The sequence below is a fragment of the Lonchura striata genome, chromosome 5 (genome assembly GCF_050655825.1).
Source record: "Lonchura striata isolate lonStrDom1 chromosome 5, ASM5065582v1, whole genome shotgun sequence".
Lineage (NCBI taxonomy): Eukaryota > Metazoa > Chordata > Aves > Passeriformes > Estrildidae > Lonchura > Lonchura striata.
In genome coordinates, this window is record NC_140707.1 from 29,669,505 (window position 1) to 29,691,674 (window position 22,170).

Here is a 22,170-nt window from a genome sequence, read left to right on the forward strand (position 1 = left end):
CCTTGAAAGTCCTGGTTGTGACAACGCCAGCTTCAGATGTAGCTGCAACCCACAGAACAATACATCATGACGTGAGTATCACTTTTAAATACAGGCTCTCCAACATCTGCTTTACTTTTGGATGAGAGTCAAACTCTTCCACTGCCCTATCCCAGCACCACCCCCTCCCCCCCTCCACGATCCCAACAGAGTTCAAGAGTGCAGCCACGAAACCTTTGTCCAACGAGATTCTTGCTGCAACCTCCCTCCCCAGCCTGAGGACTGCACAGAAATCCCCTTGCGAGGGAGTCCCTCCCAGCCTATGCTCAAAGAAGAAGAGTTGCTATAGTAACCAGTTCTCTACCTGCACGGAATTGGCTCTCTCTAGCCTCTTAATCATCTCTGGTTTTATTAGTTCTGAGTGAGAAGCAGCTCGTCAGGTCAGGGCTGTGCTTGGTTCTGCAGGCTGCAGGAATGCGTGGAAGGCACTGGAGGGGGCAGGGGGTCCTCGCCCATCAGGTGGTTGTTGCTTGCTAACTGCCTGCTGAAGAATGTCCTGTGTGAGGGTTGCCAGCACTGTCCTTTTGTGACAGATCCACATGAGCTGCAGAGGGTCAGGCACTTTGCTTCCCCTTCCTGCCCCAGCTTGTGATGGAACCCTACTGCTATCTTGTCCAAGAACACACCTGCAACTTGCCATCTGTAGCCTTCCTTCCACATCCTCTGCAGCCTCACTGGGATAAATTTCAGTGAAAAAAAGAAACTGAATACAGTTTCTTTTCTTTGATAGCACATTTTTGCAACTCTTCCTAAGGTTAAAAATTACCGGAAACCACTGAAAAAATTCGAAACTATACTAAAGTGTATCTTTTCCAATACGTCTGCTGTGGCCAGGCATTAGACTAATAGTTTTCTGTATTATGAATTCCATTGTGGAAGTGTATAGGTGGGAGCCAAACAAACCTGCTGTAAGGAATAACATTCCAGACCCATGGACAAATTGTCTGCACAAGGTCCTCTGTCAGCAAGTGGACTCAGGAGGGTATGATGTGGTGACTAGGGAGGGAGAAAAAAGCCACAAAATTAACTACTGTAGATGTAGTTGTGGCCAATAGTAAAAGGCTGCAGAGATTCATATATGACAGAGCAAGTAGTGCATGATAACAAGGCACCAGGCACTGTCATTGCTTGTGTTAAATGCTCAGTCTGTGTGCTGTGAAGGGCCCAAAAGCATTGACTGGACAGTGGGACAGACTAGGCAGGAGCAAGCCAACTAGAAGACTTCCTTCTTATGTTCATGTTGCTGCCATTACCATGATAGTAAATGGTCTATATTTAAGTACAACACAATAAAAAGATTCCAGAACACACCCACATCAATATGTTGTTTGAACAACAGCCAGTAATAAAATAGAAATGAGCATACATTTCTAAAATATTTCAAAATTTATTATTGATCCAAATAATGAGGTAAGTCACAGACTAATCTTAGAATGATTTGGACTTCTAAAAGACCTTTTTTCCCTCTCTATTTTTGCTTGTTATGCAACATTTCGCTATGCTAAGCATGCATAGCAATGGACTAATAGCAAGCTGAAAGAACTGATTTGTGATGGAACTTGCAACTCCAGTACTGCTGGTTATTCAAGCATGGTGCAGTTTCCTCCCTATGTTAGGATGTAAAAAGGTGGATTCCAGGTATGGCTTCCAGACACCATAGTTTTGACTCAGGTGCTGATTATACTTAAGCCATTGGCATCACTTTTATGGCATCCTGGCAGCTTCCCATTTAAGACAAAGAATGGTTTCTAGCTGGTTATTTCCTCATGGGCCATTAAACCTCTAGCAGTCAGCATAAGGAGGTGACTGAGGGAAGTTTTGGAATCTTTGGGCAGCCAAGCCTGCAGCAATGGCAGCAGTGGAACTCTGCCTGGGGCAAGACACGTGTTCTAGGCAAGAGCTTCACCTATTTACCTCACTGAGACCCATTTGTTCCTTGCCAGTGATAACAATTAGCACTCTGAGGTTAAAGAAAGGTCATGGAGTTAGAAAATTATTCCAAAAAGACACAGTGTGATTATCATGGAGAACTGACTGCCAAAGACTACGTGGTCACTGGACTTGGAGCACACACGTGGAGGGCAGACAGGGTAAACACAGGAGGGTCACCAGAACAAAGAGATTTGAGCATGTTCTTCATCACACACATTGATTTTCAAATGCTCTAGCCTGAAACCTAGAAAACTACAGGTCTTGTCTGTTTCACAGTTTCTTAGACTATCTGATGAGATTTAAGTCATATTGCTATTTATAGGAGGAAACACGTCACTCTAAATGTTCTGTGCTGATATATATATATATGTATGAATTCTCTCAAAAGATCAAATAACATTTTTAAAGTCAGTCCTCTGACCTAGTATCTTTGACTAACAATATCTTGTTATTGTACAAGTCTTTAGAGTTTCAATAATCTTTAAATTGCTATATTGGCATAAAATGAGTGGAGTGGATTTTTGTGTGAAACACTCACAATCACACAGATGAATGGGCTTCCTTCAGAAACAGTCACTGATAATGCCTGGGAGGTGAGGGTAAATTTATAGACACACAGAGTGATTTTGTGATATGCCTAAACTACTTAAACGTAACAGCTGTAGACTGGTTTTTGACCCCACAATTAAGTTGACTGTTAATTATTACTAGAATAGTGTTGCACACTACAGAGCTTTTTAATGTGAAATTTTGTAAGTAACTAATTTAATCCTAATTTGTTTCTATTGTGAAACACTCATTATATCAATTACTCATCATAACTAGAAAATCCTGGTCACCAAGAAATTAATCCAGATTAAAACCCTCTGAAAACAGAATGAAACCCACTGCTTCTTTAAACACACAGTTTAAAACACATAGTACTCAGTTACAGGTATTTAACAGATTTATTAAATGCTACATGATAGAATTAATTTCCCCTTTCCATTCTGATGATAACACGTGCCGACTGAATCTACAAATCCGGTTTGTTATGTATTAACCAGTCATCTGGGAATCTGATTGAGTAACACAGCAGTTGTTGCAATACCAAGACTGCCATATAAATCATGCTTGAGTCCTAAGTCAATATTGGTTCAAATATTGATTCCTATGAGAGATAGAGCTGCAGTTGAAGAGGTTACAGGTGCTGACTGAACCACTTCAGAGAGGACTGCTCCCTCCGTGCTCATTTGAGATCAACATCAAAGTGCTTACTTCAGTTTGAATTCATGAGAACAGAGCATTTGCCTTCACTTTTGATACTGACACTCTCTATCAGAACCTAGTTTTGATGTGCTAAAATCAAAGGTATCACATCATGTTTAAGTACTAAGTTATTCAGTTATTTACACTCCAGAGAGATGTAACATCTGGGCAGAGGAGAATGAGACACAAAAAGTTATTTATGGGGCACTAAAAGCAGGAAGGGAGTGGGACATGCAGGTACGTTTTCCTGCTTATAGATTCCTGTATATATTTTACTACACAAAACTAAATGAACAAGCAGAAAAAGGTGTGAAGGAAACATTGAACATCAAAATGAAAAACTGTCTTCAACACTTTGGAAAATAGGAGTCTCGCATCAGTTGGAGGAAGCTCCAAGCAATTGGAAGGGAAAAGGAATGCGGCACCCACTGGTTTTTACTCTTACAAGAGGTATTGTGAGGCACATCTACACAGGCAATCTCCTCTTCCACTGCAATACAGCAATTTCCCTCACTTAGCCTTGAATCCCAACTGTTCTTCTGAGCAGGAAAAGCTGGATACATTCATAGTTAGATCCTTCTGGATACATTTCACAGAGAGCTCAATGAGAATGAGTTTCTCCAGTCTCTTGGGCACTGCTGTCTTGGCAGGTCCTTAGGCAGCAATTAGAGAAAAGAGCATGTATATTCCATTCCAACCAGTCTGAATCAGTGGACTACGAGTAACATAAGCCAAGTGCTCTAAATCTTCATGTGTTCATGATACTCTTTTTAAGAGTGGCTCTGTAATTGCAGTATTGACTAAACCAGTTGCTAAGAAAAGGAATTATACCACAAAAATGAAGATCCTCTTTTGAGCAATTTAAGATAAGTACATTTACATGAAAACAGCTCAACCTGGCCTACTTCTATCTCTTAGAATAGCTCATTGTTTCAACTATTTAAAGGCACAGAAAATAAATCTATGCATTATCTTGGCTTTCGGACTAACACTGTTTTCTTAATAATATTTGTAACAACTCTGTTGGAATCAATGCTTAGAGCATCACACCACATGAGACATTATATAAATCATAACATTTGGAAATAAATAATCCCTAACTAGTCACTGAATTAAAACTAATTAAAATAATAGAATATCCTCAGCTGGAAGGGACCCATGAGAATCATAAAATCCAACTTCTGACTGCATGCAGAGCAAACTTAAAAAAGGCTGAACAATCTAAGCATGTTGCCCAAATGCTTCTTGAATAGTGACGGGCTTGGTGCCATGACCACTTCCCTGGGAACCCTGTTCCAATGCCTGAGCACCCCTTCAATGAAGAACTTTTTTCTAATATCTAACTAGCCTAATAAAACATTCTCTAGGTGCTATCTTTACTGTGATATGCTTTCTACAATGCCATAGCACATAGCAGAAAATTGTTCCTTGAACTCTGTGCAGACTCTCCTTGCCATGAACACATCCCATGCATGCCAAACTGAATACTTTTGGCCTGCAGTATCTGCTGTGGTTGAGTCTCCCTATGCTCCATGGAATGAAGAACAGAGCAAATTCAGCTATCTCTCCATTCCTTCTAATTGCCAATAGTTGTAATACAAAATCCATACATGTATCATTCCTTAGCACATTGTGCAATTTTAAACCCTTTCCTTACAAATGTAGCTAGCAGATTGCTCTGAACTGCACAATCAGTTTCTTTGTCCACTGGTTGACAAACTACTGCAGTGTTAAGGATAATTTTTGCTATTGCAATCCAGGCTCTGCAACTGAAACAAACATGGTGGTTCCCAGCTCGTTGTAGCCATATTTTTTTCCCCCTATGTCAGTTGCAGGAATTCAGTTTCACAGTCCTCTTCAAAATGAGTTTCCTTTTTGGATAGGATTTGGCCAGATGGAGGTCTGCCTTAGCTTCTCTTCAAACTTTGACATGGGCCTGGCAAATCCACCACTCTGGAAGAGAAAAGGACCTCCAGCAGCATATGGGACCTCTCTGTTGTGAATTCCAGTAGGACATTAGGGATCTCAGCTATACAGCTCATCAAAACATGTCATGCCTCACAGCCAGACATCTGATGATGCATAGAGTGATTCATTGCTGCATCTGGGCAGGAGGATGAGAGTGACCACAGCACTCATTCCTCTGAATATCACTGTGGGATCTGTGCCCCAGGGCCTGGGAAAGCTTGTGCTGCCATTTGGAGAAATGCCAGCAGCAGATTCAGTGGCAGCTTGGAGAACCAAAGCTGTGTGGTACCCAACAGAATCACAGTTACATTAGACAGGTGCTGAAACAACTGATTTAGGAACTAAACTTCAAGAAGTGCTGCTCTGGACCCGATGTGCACCTTTTCTGCTGAGAAAAACAAAAGGTCTTCTGAGCTACTTTGCAGTTATCAGCACCACATGGGAGCAGAGAAAGTATTGTAAGCAAAGTGTGACTGATTGTTATGTCATTTCCTCTCCCCCGTTCTCTAGTGCTGGGTTCAAGCAGGCAATTTTGTACCAGTGACACTGCCATTACTTTATGTAGAGGATTTTCTCCCAGCTTCTCAACAACAGTATATAAGTGTAGCATGCTTTCTGGGCATGCAAAGTATCAAAATACTCTATCTCAGCAATTGGCTCTGCTATGAGAAATAATTCTAGCTCATCAACCATTTAAAGCAAAAATTACTGTAATTCCAGGTTTGCACAAGATCAGGAAAAAATCCAACTTAATTTTGACTCCAAGCACAATATCTGTAAGATTCCTGTCACATGGAGGTTTTAGGACTGTCTAACAGATCATTCAAATGAGAATAAGCTCTTCCAAACATAAGTCCTTAATTTGTTTTCTTATTCCTACACATGGATTTTGCAACACATTGTTTTGCAAGGCTCTTTGAAACCTGCATTTATGCTAAATGAAGAGCTAATGGATAAGATTTTTTTTTTCTTTGTGAAATAATGAAAAAGCCTATTTAAAACTTTGTAAGAGGTTTCCTTCTTTCATGTGTGCATGCCAAGGCTATTGCTAAGAAATGTTTAAGTGAGGGATGGATAACTTGCTTAGGACACTGACAGGGTATGCAGGATGTCAGTAAGATACTCCCCATGTAGAATGTTTGACCTGTGCAGCTATCCTCTTGTGACTAGAAAATTGTACAAGAGGACAATTCCCCTCCTCCTGGAGGTTCATTGTTGAGAAAATGCTGACAAAACCAGAGCCACGTAGTGTGTCAACACAAGAGCAGAACCAGGCCACCTCTTCCCTGTTATTAACCTATTTGGCGTGGGACATCCTATATTTGTCTTTAGAAGGACACCGGTGTCCCCTTACCTACCTGGTCATTGCTGTTCCCTGGCAGAGCCCCAGCAGTCCTGTTATCCCAAGGTGAGAGGCAGAGGTGCAGCAGTGATGGCACCAGCTGGGTCAGGCCATTCTGGCACTTGTGCATGACCAGTCTGTCAATGCAGCCTGAGGGATGCTGCCAATCCTGCCTCTTGCTGCCCTTCAAAATCACTCCTCGTGGCTGCATGCCACAGTAAGACACTGCTCAGTTAAAGTTCAAACTGAATTTGTAGCCAAAAAAAACAACTCCTGGTCCCTTCCTGTCCTGGATTAGAATGACTTCAAAACAAATAGGGTGACCTCAAAAAACAAAAATAGAAGTGCTCTGCAATCATCACCTGCCTTCCTAGAAAACCCAGTTTCCATCATTTGTACCTACTGGCAAGCCTCACAGGAGCTTCAGTTTTGTATGGCTACATATCCCAGCAAGCCAGCCCTGAAATTAATGACTTGCTGCCTGCAATGTTCTGTCCCCCACACTGAAGCCTGCAGGGGTCTGTTAGACCTATTTTTCCCTATTGAAAAACCATCCATCTTCATGTAAACTTGGTAGAGCCACAACCTGAAAATGATTTTTTTTAATAGGTTGTTCACACTTTTATTGGGATCTACATCTTCCTTTCACAGTGCAGAATGACTTGGGTCTTAGGATCTCCCCATGGATTTTATTACACCAAGGGTGGGATTTCACTACAGACACCTGTGTCTCGGCTCAGCCCAAACTCCTGTGTGCAGTCAACAGCACCAAGGGCAAGGTTCACTTAATCCTGAAAATTCTTCAAACAACTACTAGTTTCTTCCCTTTGGCCATAAAAGGAACCCAGACTGGCTAGCTTGGTGTACATCTCTACTTTGCAGATATCTAGAATAATGATGTACACCATGGAAAATTACTCTGAAATTATCCTCCTGATTATAGTCTCACTGTTCACACAAATGAAGGGGAAGCTAAGCAAGCCAGAACACTCTTTTTTTCCAGCAAGAGGGCCAAAATTCCTTTTGGTTTGTAACCTTTGCAGCAAGGTTTCTTTCTTTTAAAGGAGAAACATGTGAGGTTAGAGACACCTAAATTCTGTATAGTCCTCAACACCTTGGGTGAGACAGTCTCTGTTATGTCCTTAAAGAGCATTTTCACTCCAGAGAAAAGCAAAGTGCTTGCACAAGGATCAGTCCATGTGTTTTCCCAGTTCTGGCCCTTACAGGGGCTTTTTGGTCAGACACATAATTTGTCTTCTTTGGTTTCAAACTTGGCAACTTGTTTGTGATATGGCCCCCTGGAAATGCCAGAAGACTGTCATGCACACACACATAAAGAGGTAGGAATATTTAGCTGTGTAAAGTCTACCATGTCTTAATGGCAAAAGCAAGCTAGGACAGAAGGGAGCTGGTGCAGATTTGGACTGGGAGGGTGGGAATGTGTGTTGCCCTGCTGGGAAGAGGGCAGAGGGCCTGCTTTTAGATGATGGCCAGGATTAGGTAGACCAGGTTGTTTGGGGAGGGATGAAGGTGTCTGTGTCTCCTTGTTTCTTCAGAAAAGAGCTAGAGAAGTATCAGCATCAGCACAAAGATTGAGCACACATGCTGCAAAGGCAGAAAGGATGGTATTTTCTGGTTTAGCCTAGTTGTTGCTTTTGGCTGATAACCAGTAAAAATAAAACTTTACTGTCATTATTACCACATTTGAGAGATCAGTGTGAAGGACAATCCTGCCACCAGATAGAGAGTAACACAGGAGAGAATCTAATAGCTCCCTCCTATCCTTTTCTCTTAGACTGTGCTAAAATGATAACACTTCCTTATCTGCAAACTAACAATAGCTCTGCAGCAGCATAGGAAAGTTAAACAAGCCTTGAGTCAAGGGGATGTAGAGATTACCCCTAGGCACTGACTAAAGCTATAGACCACATATTCTTCTGGGGAAAAAAATCAACCTGCAAAAGGAACAAGTTTTGAGGTGTTACTCGCTTAAAACTCTAGTCCTGTGGCTCATCATGTTCCACTTTCAAATATCTCCCCCAGGTGCTGGTCACAGGCTAGCAAGATCACAGACAAGAAGTTTTTTGCCTTTAGATCAGAATGTATCCCCTGTCAATAGCAGATAGTGCTCTAGCAGTGGATTTCATCAGTGCAACAACAAAAATAGGAAAGAAATCCTGACACTGAGCCAGCCATCAATAGGCAGGCACAGCATGGTGATTGAACTAACATGCCCCCAGGAACTGTCCTGCTATGGAGAGGTTTCCTGCACATGGCATGGCAGGGAAGAAGTAAGCTGGGAAATTCCTGCCCTTTATTTTTCTTCAGAATCAGGTAGTTTGCAGCAGAATGCTAAATTCTTTCAAAGCATTCTTAAAGGAAAGACAGAAATGTAGCTTGGAGCATGTTGTTTCCTTGCTAGAACTGCATTAACTCTGAATAACTCCGCTGCACTGCACCCTGCTAAGCAGAATAGAATCTCTCTACTTAGAGAGCTTTTGTGCTGCTAGTTACTGAAGTCACAGATAATACATTTTGCATTGTACTTTTATGATTCTCCTCCCGTGCTACATCAACTTACTTAAAATACTACAGACTTCTGAAGAGGAGTTAGTTCCAAGATGTACTTTTTAAATGTTCTTAGCTTTCCTCTCTGTAAGGCGTGTGGTGTGCTCTTCCACACCCACCCTTTGGCCTTGAGAAGCCAGTCCCTCAACAAGCCATGCCACGCTCTGTTTGTTTTAGTAATTCTTACCCAAGGTCTTTATCTTTGAATCCTGTTTGTGCAGCTTTGGACAAGATTCAGTACTTGCAGGGGAGGGTGAGCGAGGTGGGAAAGATTTTTCAGTGCCTTTAGTATTTAATATGTTATCTCACCTGTGACTATTAAGTAGATGATTTACAAGCTTGTTGACACTGAGATGGTGTGAGTTTCTGCCCCTTACAGTAGATGCAAACACAACTTGAAAGAGCAGCTATAGGAGGGGGTAAGGGCTACAGAGAAGTACAGTTTCCGGCCTGTGCACAAAGTGCCCACGAAATCTTTGGCGAAAACACCGTAGTTGGTAGCCTGCTGCAAGCCCTTCACCTGCTCCTGGCTGGTCTGTTCACAATAGCAGCACACTAAAATCACATCCATCTTCTCTTGCAGCTGCAAATTCACAGCTTACAGTGCTACTCCACACAGCGAATTTATTAATTAGAATTGTGTGTCAGTCCCTGACCAGGACACTTGCTGAGGCCAGGCTGTTGCAGCCTGAGCAGCATGAGTTGCTGCTGTGGGAGCTTAGCAGCACAGTGCAGGAATGCCTGGAATGTTTCAGTCAGCAGGTACTTCAGAGATCCTTTTCTAGGAAATGCCTGCACTTCTCATAGAAGTAGTCTTCCAGCCCACTGCCCCTCTGAGACAGTAACAGTGGGCTCCCTCTTCTCCCCTCCAAGCATCACACAAATAATTTTTCTCTCCAGCTCCAGTGTTAACCCCAGTTTTCCTTTGTGAGGCAAAATCATCATTAGAAAAGAAAATTACACAAATCAGCAACATACCAGTGTCTTTCCAAACATGCTGTGGGTCTGGATACAACCTTGGAAGGCAGGCTGCTTTTAGAGAATGAGCCCCTCCATAGCTGTGGAGCCAAATATTTGCAATCAATTCAACAGCTTCCAACAGCTAGAAAAAGAAGTTGCTCATCTGCCTGTTTCAAGCAAGAAAAGCTATCATAGTTTTAAAGACCATCTCTGCTTTTGTAATAATCTTTCCTATGCTGTCTCCATCTTCCCCTACCTATCCAACACTGAAACACCTTGCAGACACTATGAGTTATATTTTCTGACAAGCACTTATCTGATTTCCCAACTTTTAAACTTCCCACCTCTGCAAACTAGTGCTTGGTAAAAGACCTTTGTGCGTACCACACTGATCACCAGCCCAGCATATCAAGGACTTGCTCTCCAGTGTCTAGGGCTGTTGTGGGAAAGGAGATACAGTATGGAGACCTCTTTAATACATCCTAAAACCACTTCCTGAACTATTCTAACTGTGAAATACCTCTGTACATTGGATTAATTATTATAATTTCTGAATAGATAAAATGACTGTCAAGAAACATCTTTTGCTCATTTATAATTGGTTAAGAAACTTCACTTCTAGAAGGGAAGAATGTAAATCACTGTATCAGGCATTCAACACAGGAAGGGTAGAGGTGTCAAATTGAAGGGAAATGAAAGCAGGGATAATTGCCAACTTAGCAGTGTAAACCTCTGGAAAAACACCAGTCAATAACATCTCCTTTCTTGTCTCTGGGTTTCACTTGTATTACTTGAAACATGCCATCAACCAAATCAAACACTTGAGGTTCTATACCACCATCTGCCCCATTCATGAGAATTGTGTTAGGAACACACGACCAGGGACAACTAAACCAGCTATTCCAAAATACCTTTTAGTTACCCTGTGCAAATAGAGGTATCCTAAGTAAGATGTAGGTATATATCTTTTACACAGGTAGGATGTGCAGAGTTTTCTGAAAGAATAATTAAAGCAAATTTCAGTATTTCATACCCAGTTGCAGACACAGTTGACTTGCTGAATATAAAATATTAATTTAACATATAAATATGAGAGGAAGGAAGAAATCAATTCACTTAACTCTAATTTTCTCTATGCTGGTAATCGACTAAAATCCAGTAATCTTGGTGTTCAAAGGAGAGATTCCTCCAATGTTCAACCCATTTGTTGTCACTGTTGGCCTATAGCACTGGCAGAGGGGAGCTCGATCCTTCCCATGCATGTAGTGCATTTGGAAAGGCTTGTTGGATAGGATGCCTCCATTTCAGTATCATGAAACCACTCCTGAAACAAGCTGCTGCTGCTTGGGGCTCTGCCAAAGCCATCGGATTGAGGATCCTCCAGTGTGGCAGTTAGAGACAGACAGAGCTGCAGTCCTGAGCCAAGGAGCCTGGGTACCAAGGCTGCAGCCCCAGCATTGCTGAGAGGTGGGGTGGCACTCCCAGCTGGAACATCCAGGACTGTAGTGTGCCAGGCAAGCTGCCTTTGGGCAGATTTCCCAAATGCTGTACCCAGAGACAGACTGTACAGAGCATGCCCTGCACAGACAACACCACTGTTGTGATGCAGCTACTCCTCTGGGACACAATATCACACATAGATCCTGAGCAAAGGGAGAAATCCATCTGCAAAGGACACATCTAGAGAATGGATGGGCAGTGCCCAGTCAGGTATTTCCTGTTTGTTTTGTACTCCTGTAGGCAAGACAATCCATCCTCAGCTTTTCCCTGAAGCAAAGCTAAGTAATGGGGCCCTGCCTAGATTGCTAAAGGGAAAGTAGGGCTCGTCCTCCATGTACAGTGGAATGTACTTGAGGAAAAATGTTAGAAATAGCCACCTGAGCTCTTGCATACCACTTCTAGGGCCCAAGAGAGAGCTACATCAGCAAAATTAGGGCAGCTTCAAAGGTTTTATTAACTCAACAGTGCACTGACATCCACACTACAAGCTTTGGTGAACCTGCCAAGTGTGTGGTGGAGTTGGTAGGACAGATTTCACTTGGTCTCTCAGTGGGTCTGCCACTGACTAGAACTTCAAAAAAGATGAAAAATGTTGCCTGCTCAGACTAGTTTGTATGGATGGTGCCACAGATGTTAGAGAAAGAGTAAATTTGACATGTCTTAACTCGTACAGAGAGAGGAATTTTCTTTAAATCATTATCGGTCTACCAGTCATAAAATCTCAGATTTCTATTTGTGCATGACACTTCTTAAAACAGGCATTATACTGTATGTATAGTTAAAATCCAGACTCTGGGGAACTGCAAAATTGGTCATGTCTTCTGAAGAAACGGCTTCTAGGAAAAAACCCAGCTCTAGAGAAAGGGCAAAATTTTTCACCGAATTGTGAGAGGAAACAGAAAAATTCCTTATTCTTGTATTTCTGCTTTCTACCACATAGTGTGATTGCTTATGTCTTTCACTGCATGAGAAAATGGTTGCACAGTTGCCTGGAAATCTCAGTGCAAGGTCCCTCCGCCTTAGCAGAGTTGAGTCTCATTAATCTTTCCAAGGTCTCCCCTGTCCACTGTCTGTTTTCCTTCCTTCTCCTGGGCCATCCCTGTCTGTTATTCTCTCCTGCCAAGGTCATCTTACCTCTGTGCTTGTTCCATTCTCTCTACCTCCTCCCCACTTCTCGTGTTACCATCTTCCATGCAAATGCCACTCACCTTCTGTATTGTCTCTTGCTAGCTCATCCAGTCTTTATCCCTTTCCAGAGCAGCTGAAAGGCATGAAATTAGTAGAAATAGAAGAAACAACAGCTTTCAAACATGGCTACAGGACCAATGTTTCTGCTGTCCCCTCATAAGTGGAAGGCTTTGTAAAGAAACTTTGCCTTTCTGCTGTGGGTGAAGACATTGTGTTCTCACACAGCATCTCAGTTTGCAACAAAAAGATTTGTACATGCTGACAGTAAGAGCAAAGGAGAGAGAGAGCAGGAAGGGCTGGGAGGCTGTGTTCAGTTTGAACTGCAGCAAATAGTACTTCCAGCTGGGAATAAGGACAGTCCATGGTGTCAGCTGCTCTATTTCTGATTCACAGCTCAGGAGGCCTCTATTTTCCACAGTCTCATGTTGAGCAGGTAGCGTGACATGTGCACTTCTGCAAATGCCAAAGCAGACAACTGATGTTCACTCAGTGGCAGTGGTCTAGCTAGTGATATTCCAAAATTAGGGATTCAGCTCCATCCCTGCATGCTGAGTGCAGCAGCTTAAAGCACTGTCACCACCCTTGCTGCATAGTTTGCTCTCAGTGCATGAGTGACATAGGGTGTCCTCTCAGTGCCCCAGAAGCAGGACAATAGCACAGGATCTACAGAGCCTGAGGGAATGATTAGCTGGAGCATACAGTGTTGGCCTGGTGCCACTACCATGGAGGTCAGGGTCAAATCAGCCATTGGCTTATGAAGCAGCTGGTACTATTGAAAAATGCCACCCTTGGACTCTGTGAACTTGGGCTGCTTTCTGTATAGAAATTTTCTGCTTTCACAGTAGAATTGAAAACATCTTTCATCTGCAGCACTGTGGACACGATGGGCAGTAGAGAAGATCTATCTAAACCAATGTCCTTTTCTTCCTTCTTAATAGCACTTGGGAATCTGCCCTTTAACCAGACTCCTACATAAACCGACAAAATCACAATCCTTTAAACAGGAACTTCTTTCCTACATAGATTTGTATGCAAGTAAAAGTGAGAGAGCCTGGCAGTTGTCAGAACCCATCTAAGGCCACATCCAAAACTTCAGCTGAACTTAGCTTCTCACAAGAACCTATCCTGTTTGGTAGTTTTCATCCATGTTTAAATAAATTCCCAGACTTAAGCAAAAAGGGGTCCACTATGCATGACTGTCACAGTTTAAGCATCACTGTTGTGCTTTTAAATACTGACATATCCAGACACTGCAATGCCAGCAAGTAGAAGGAACAACTGAAAATAACTTTAAATCTTAAGACATGCGATTGATGTAATGAAGCATGGAAGCAAAGAGCTAAAAAGACACTAAAATGAAGCCTAAAGAGACAGGCCAACATCAACAGACAAAACCTGCTGCACACCCAGCCTTAACAGGAAGCAGGAATTCCTTGCCTAGACATCTCTTCTGAACAAAATATTATAAGACAGATTATAAACTCTTTTAAGAGTCTTATCCCTTGGGTGTTATCAGCCAACAGGTCTATGCTGAGATGGCAAAGTGAAGTAATACATGCTGTTATCTCAGAGCACATTATAAGGCTGAGGTGGAGATGGTATTTATATTGAGGTTCATGTCATGCTTTTTTCAATAAAAATGTAATTCTGTGGCCCTATAGTAATTCTTCAGCTGTGGAGGTCCAGAGTCTAAGGTCAGGCTTTCATAAATGGGAATTTACTCATGCTCAGCTGACTGATGTTGCCCTTTGAATGGACACATCAATGATATGAGTTAAACTGCCTCACCCACTTCCACTTACCTCCTTCCTTTTTTATTCCATTTTGTCAATGCAACCTGGAAGAAGAGACGATAACTCAGACCTGCAAGAGTGAACTTTGGCTGCTGTATGAAATGTTTACCCTGATCATTGTGTAGTGTCACCCTCCAGGCTGCGAAATCAACATGAACTACATGATCTGATAGTTCAGATAACACTCAACAACACAGACAGAGCAAACTATCATACTCCAACTAGTGCCTCATGAACTGCAGCACTGCTCAGGTGTAATATACTCCTCCACCCAAAGAAAGGACACACATATCTGAAATCCCACTGTGCCCATGTACAGAAAAGGGGACATAAGCGTGGCCTATATACTGTTAAATGGGAGTAGAGGGGGCTGCTCACTACACAAGCTTTTTGCAGGTGCTTCAGCATGGCTGCTTGTACTAACTTAAAAGAGGCTACACTCAAGAGTTTACCCTGTTTCAGGCTATGGCTCTAGAACAGGAGTCTCCTAGGAGTGCTGTTGCACTCATACCTTGTGCTGTCCTCAATCTGTCCTTCAGAATTCTGCCCGATGTTCCCTGGAAAATTTCCCAGTGGTTCAGCTGACAGTAGCATTAAAAATCACAGCATGTGTCTGTAGTCTTCTTTGTATCAGACATTCAGATAGCACGCTGCAGAGATGCAATTGTTGCAGCTATGTGCTCTTAAAAGACTGCATGTGTCCCAGGGAATGTCTTTACCAGAGATGACCATCTCTAAGCAGGCAGCTGCAGGTCTCATCCAGTGAAAACAGTTTATTCCCCTAAAAGCTTTATAAGTTCAAGTCTTTGCTGCAAATCCCCTTCTCAAGTTTTGCCCTTAATTTGAGGGTCATCCATACACAAAACCTCTTTGGTCTTTCCAGTGGCACACCAAAATAAAAAGTAATACTATTATTCATGCGAGTCACTGCTATGACAGCCTCCCTGGTACACTAGTTTCCCAGGAATGCTGTTGAACAGATACCTTGTGCTGTCCTCCTCATCTTGTCCTTGAGAATTCCACCCATTATTCGTTGGAAATTTTCCCAGAGTGGTTCAGCTTACAGCAGTGCTAAGAATCACAGCACACGTCAGTAGATGGTTTTATATAAGGTGCACTGGGATACAATGCAGCAGAGGCTTGAGTAACACAAAGTTAGCTCTGTTACATCCCCCTCTCCCCCTTGGTTATTTGAAAAAGAAAGAAGGAAAGGAAGGAATAAATAGTGAAGTAAGTCAACAAGAAACCACAATCCATTCCTTAAGTGGTAACCAGGCTACTGTGCTTTGGAACTTTTCCTGACACAACAAAAGACACCATGAAGACAGGAACTTTGGCAGCAGTGGTTTTGAACTCCACAACCCCCAACTTTCGTCTGTTTTTCTATGCATATGTTACTGGAAATATAATCATCTGCTAGGGAAGCGGTCAACCCTCCAGATGGATACCTAACCAGCAGCAAGCCTCGGGAAGTTACCATAGCTAGAATAAAAAGGAGATTTTAAGCAAAGCAGCCCTGAGTTCCTGAATGAACCAATGTCCTCCTTTGCCTGACCACTGTCGCTATAGTGACCAGAGGAGCTGCCGCCGAGCCACTGCGCTGTGGCTTGGGACGGAGGCAAGTGGGACGCCGTGCTGGGAATGAAGTGACTTTGACTCAGGGCCCGGTTATGCAGATGTAGGCTGTGGGACCAGGCACTGGGAGCAGCCTTGGGAGTACTGTGATGGGAAAGGGGGCTTACAGAGCAAAGAGGTGCAATTCCTGCCCTGAATGCCAGCCGTGAAGGGCCAGCACTGCCGGAGCGGTTGCAAGGTTACCAGAGGAGTCAGAAGGTGAAACAAAAGGAGTTGGTAATGAGGAACACGAGGAAAGAAGACATTGATGGCAATACAGCAAACACTCTTAAGCTGGAGCTGGAATAAGCAGATTCATCCCCCTCGACATCATTTGTGTGGACTGCTCCCTCTCCTGGGGAAAACCTGACCGGAAAAAAGTTAAAAAATCACAACCCAAAACAGTCCTCAAGCAAACAATGTACCCCTAGAATTTACAGGCAGCCAGGCCCCCTGCTTCCAGGTTCAAGTGGGAGAGGGCAAGGTGCAAGACCCCCGTGCTGCCCTTCCCAGACGGGCTGTGTCCTGGCTACAGGAGCCCGAGCTGGTGAGGCCAGCTGTGACCTCCAGACTCGTGCACAGCCAAGCACCGCTCCAGCCTGCGCAGACAACAGCAACACTGCCTTCTCCCTGCTTGGTGCTGCTTCCAAGCTCCACCCAGATCCACTCTCAAACCACTGAAGTGGTCCAGTGGCACAGCAGGCAAGGATCCAGGAAATAGTGCTTGCAAGCACTTTTCAGAGTGAATGCTGGAGTAGAATTTCCTCTTTGCTGGAAATTGGACAGAAATCACCAGTTTCAGTCTTTAGTGCTGGTAAGGACTGACAATTTTAGAGTCGCTATGAGTGAAGAAATGGAAGAATAACCTTGAAACATGCTCTCATGGTGAGAAATATTCACCACTTAGTTAATCTTTGCTGCTTTAGGATCCCAAAGTCCAGTTAAAGTTTTTGCAGTGACTCTAGCTCAGAAGATCTTGCAATAAGATTAGAACCAACTGGTGAAAAATGGCATATTACTGCAGCCAGTAAATACCCACATGAACCAGCCTTAGAGAGGTGAAAGGCTCTGCTGAGCTTAACAACTCATGATTATTTACCATACTGGCTGATACTAGAAATGCCTCTTTCTTTTAAATCCTTTCCCAGCTGATGACCTCTGGTGTGGAAAAGTGATGATTTAAAAATGAGAAAAAAATTATATCCATGTTATAGAGAGGGACAGGCTTGCCTGTAAACAGAAAGCAGTGGCAGGGTGTAAAACCAAACAAACGAACACTTTCTGAATCCCTGGACTTTGACCAAAATCATCCACCTTGTCTACTTGCACATGCTATGACAACTTGGTAGAACCTTTCATCCTGGTGAGAAAGCCTTGCTTGATTCTTAATGGTCTCTGAGAGTTATCATATGATTCCACATCAGACAATCATGCAATCAGCAAAGGTCACAAGACACACAGCCATTCCTCTTGGCTTTACAGCTGCTTTCCACAGCCAAGACTCCTCCTTCTTACACCATTTTGAAGTCAAGTGCAGCAGCACTCCTGCCTGCCAAGCACTGGGAAGCCCTGCCATTAGTCAGGCTCTGTAAGGGGCACATAATTTTTTTTGTGTCTACAGGTGCCAACAAGAGAGCCATAATGGATTTGCAACATTTAATTAGTCTAAATGGATTCTTACTGGCTGCAACTGCATCTGCTTGGCAACATAAAAGAAGTGAAAATCTCACTTGTACAGATATGATAGGTTGGGGCAGGGGTAAAGCTTTTCAAAAAGAGAAAAAGTAATGTAGGAAAGTCACTATTGCCCTATATCTTCTACAATCTAAAAGAAAAAAAAGAGGCATTCTAATAATATTATTGTTCTAACTATGTGAAATATAAATACCTAATTCAAGGCTAATACTAAATACATAAAAAATTGCATAACTAGGAAAAGTCCTTGTCCTGAGGAGCTTATAGTTTCTTTGGACTTGAAGGCTTTATTAGGTGATGGGCAAGATCATCTCTGTTTTGCAGACAGATCACAGATGAGGAGCCTGACTTCGAATGCTTTGGTAATGTGTAAGACAAGTCTAGTAAGGCAAGTCTGAAGAAAGCACAAGAACAGAAGTAATAAATATAAGGTGGAAATGTTCAAGACTACACAAAAGAATACCCATTGCAATCTTTCTTGCGCAATGCAACCAAGAAGTCTTGATCCCCAGGCACTCAAACTTCTCCTTTCCTCCAGAGACTGCCCCTGTGTTGCTGGGACTGCAGCATGAATGGCAGCATGGGATGGCTCAGACTCTATAGTGCACAGTGCTGTGCTTGTCACCAACTCACCTCGACCACAGATCACATGTGCAGACTGGGAGATTTGCAGTGAGGGGGCAGATCCCCTTCTGTCTCCCCAGCCTGCTAGTTCTGCCAGAGGCATTTCCCAGTAAGTTGTGGAAAAGCTCAGTTCTCAGGGCCCTTAACCCACTGATAACTATGACTACTCAGTCACTGATTAAAAGCATCTAAATAGGCTGTTTTGATAGATTTTATAGATTTGGTAGAGCCTCCTATCCCCTCAACTTCCTTTCTGTGAGTCAATTTGACTTTCTGGAGCACCCAACCTAAGCCAAACTTTCAGAGCAGATCAGCATTTACGTATTGTTCTGCTTCTACCAAACAAGTAAAATTTGGATTCTGGACCCAGTTCAAAGGCACACAAGCAACTTATAATAGCCAACCAAGATTTCCTGCACCTTTGACCGTTGTCACCTCTGACTGGATGTCCCAGTCAGACAGAGAATTCTTAAACCTCTACAGAAGGTCTTGTCTCTGCACTTTAATCAGTGTTTAGAAGATCAGTACTATTTAAAACTGTGTCACTGCTCTGTTCCCTTAAGGAATGAACTGCTAACCGTAACTCTGATCTCCTTCAAGACCATTGGGATATGTGGTAGATTGCTGTTTACTGTTGCTGCATGGTTCTGGGTAATTTTTGATCTAAAAAAAGGCATGGGCAAAAGTAAGGGTCTGTGGACTAAGCCCCATGGTTTCTCTGAGAGCAGCAAGGCAGGGCTGCAGAACAAAGAAAACAGCCACATAGCCTGGGCTGAATGAAAGTCAGGTAGCGTTCAGCTACACTTTTCATTTTTTGTATTCATCCATCATTTTTGTTAAGACTTCACAGAAATTATTCTACCAAGTCTGCTCAGATAATAAATACCTCACTGTGTGTGGGAGAATAGCAAGTAAACCAAACATGAGAGAGTTCAGTATTCCAGAAAGAGATGCTGCCTAGATGGCCAGGATCTTCCTACAGCTGCTAGCACACAGCATGGAGGTACAACACCATAGCAAATACTAATTTAAAAGTACTGCATAGCAACAGGACAGGCAGCAGCCAACTTGCTCTCACTTGATTTTGGGAGCTGTAAGACCAGCCAACAGCCCTTCCCCCTCAAGAACCCTTACGGCATTCCTGAGGCAAGTGTTAATACTGGATCTCGACCAAGAAAGAATTCCTATAGACTCAGGGGACGAGAGGAGGATGATACACTGCTTGCTTTTTTCCACTCTTTTCCCCTCATGTCCCACTGCTCCTGTATTGGTGGTGCCCGTTGCACAAGGACCTTTAACACAGTGGCAAGTGGCTCCCAGCAGGATGCAGGGCACAGCAGCACATGCGGCCTGCCTGCCCTTGGCAGGAATTGTTCTGACTAATGGAAACAGAGGAAACTCGAGAGACAGGCACAGAGAAGGCTGGAAAGTGCTGAAGGGGAAACTCCTGGTGGAATGCAAAAGGATTAAAACCGGCAAAAGCACAGCAGCATCCAGCACCAAGGTATTCCCAAACTGTCCTTGCCGAGCATGGCTGGTTGTTTGCTTCTTTCATGTAATGCTCAGATCCACTCCCAGGATACCCCACATACAAAATAATAAATGGCCAAATAACTTGTAACTAATACAAACTGGTTCTTAACCGGTAGCAGGGCTGCATGGCTGAGAAGTCCCTCTCTTGGAATCTTAGTGCCACCTTGTGCTGGGAACGGTAACAGTCAATGGATAAAAGCTAGTCCAGAACCGTGAAGGAGAGGAAGCGGAGAAGCCATCGTTGAAGCAAAGCTGCATTAAGTGTTTTGGCTTCTGGAGATCTTTCCTCTTTGTACAAACAAACATAACTCCCAATATCCTGCTGCAGAGTCCTTTTATGAAGGGACGGGTGGGCAATAGCGAGCAACTTTTGCAGGTTTGCCCTGACCCCAGACAGCGGCTCAGAGTCACACCTCCGCTGTAACCCTGCACAGCTAGCTGCAGCTGGCAGACACCAGCACAAACAAGCCCAGGGAGAAACACGGTGTCACCTCAAACAGGAAAATTTTGAGTATTTTGAGTATTACTGGCATCCCCGCTGGAGCCTAGTTTGCAACAGGTAAACCCATAAGTAGTGCAGGTGTGGAAAATGAACCAGTAAAATGCAACAAGCATTTTACAGAGCAATCTCCAGATACAAAATACTGTTATGCTAAACCAATGGACAGGTGAGACAAGCCAGCTGGCTTCCTTGGGGAATATAAAAGCAGGGTTTTAATTTCTTATTTATTTTTAAATTATTTTGAGACTTTTCTCTAAAGATGAGTTAAATTCCATCTGGTCAAATTTGAACTTCTGAAAATGCCTGCTTCTCTACACTGAGTTTTAGGGGAACTTTAGCATAATCAGCCTCATGGTTTTATGTGCTAATTTGTTCAAAAATGAGAGGTTATTACTTTTTGAAAATTTGTATTTCGAAGTCATTTGCAAAGATTTTGTATTACTGTTGATCAGTTAAGTTTTACCTCTTTACCACTTGGAATGTTTTTACAAGTTGGCTATGGAATTGCAGACAGTATTGTCTTGAGTTTTATTCACCTCAGGGTTTCTTTGCAAACTCAAAGGAGGGAAAGAAAGTATTTTGAAAAATATTTCTGCAGCAAGGTAGGAATTATCTGGGAAAGAAACATCCTGCCGAAGGGGTAGGATGAATGAACACGTGAGTGTACTGACAGGGATAGGGCATCCACAACTTCTCTGGGCAACCCGATCCAATGTCACAACTGTCACAGGAAAGAATTTCTTCCTAACATCTAATCTAAACCTCCTGTCTCGCAGCTTATAGCCACTGCCCTTTGTCCTATCACTTGTGAAAAGTCCCCCTCGAGCCTTCCTGCAGGCCCCCTTTCAGCGCGGGAAGGTGCTCTAAGGTCTCTCCAAACTGAACAACCCCAGCTCTCTTCCTGTCCTCACAACCTCCAGCCTCATGCAGCTCAGGGTGCTCCAGCCCTCTGACCATCTCTGTGCCCCTCCTCTGGACCCGTGTCTTTCCTGTGCTGAGCACTCTAGACCTGGACACAGCATTCCAGGTGGGATCTTACGACAGCAGAGTAGAGGGGGAGAATCCCTCCCTTGACCTGCTGGCCACATCTTATTGGATCTATCAGCTTACCAATGTTGTCACAGTGTGGCTAAACATGAGAATTACACAGAATCACAGAATATTCTGAGTTGGAAGGGACCCACAAGGATCATCGAGTCAAACTCTTAAATGAATGGGGACTGAAGTAAAAAGTACTATAAATTTAATTATTAAATAGAACTGACTTCTGATGAACATCATAAAGCAGCAGTGGAAAAACCTATGGTTTGCTGGCTCCATCAATAGCTCCACACTTGACTGAAACACACAATCAAACACTCAAATCTCTGCTTCTTAAGCTAAAGCCATTCCCAAGCAACAGTTTCACTGGCCCCGTATCTGTTTCGGCATTGAGATACCTGCACATGCAACAAGGAGTCCTGCAACACCACCACTTAACCACCCAAGCTCCTGTGTCTGTGGCAGGAACTGTTGTGATCAAATTCCTTGCAAGAATATATCCAAGTAAAATTACAGTTAAATCAAATGTAGATGCCTGGGAAGAAGTAATGGATTTCCTTTGTGGGGAGGAGTAACAGTGAAATAACCTGTATACCTTGCAATAATAAAAAAAGTTATAAAAT

The 22,170-nt window shown here is 43.1% G+C and overlaps 1 long non-coding RNA gene across 1 annotated transcript in view; it reads left to right on the plus strand.

Moving 5' to 3' along the window:
* Window positions 1-22,170, plus strand: part of LOC116183749 (uncharacterized) — a 53,339-nt gene that overhangs the window by 5,370 nt on the left and 25,799 nt on the right. Inside the window, exon 2 of the long non-coding RNA XR_014955992.1 lies at window positions 1-22,170. This exon is cut by the window's right edge and continues 25,799 nt beyond it. This is a non-coding gene — a long non-coding RNA (uncharacterized LOC116183749).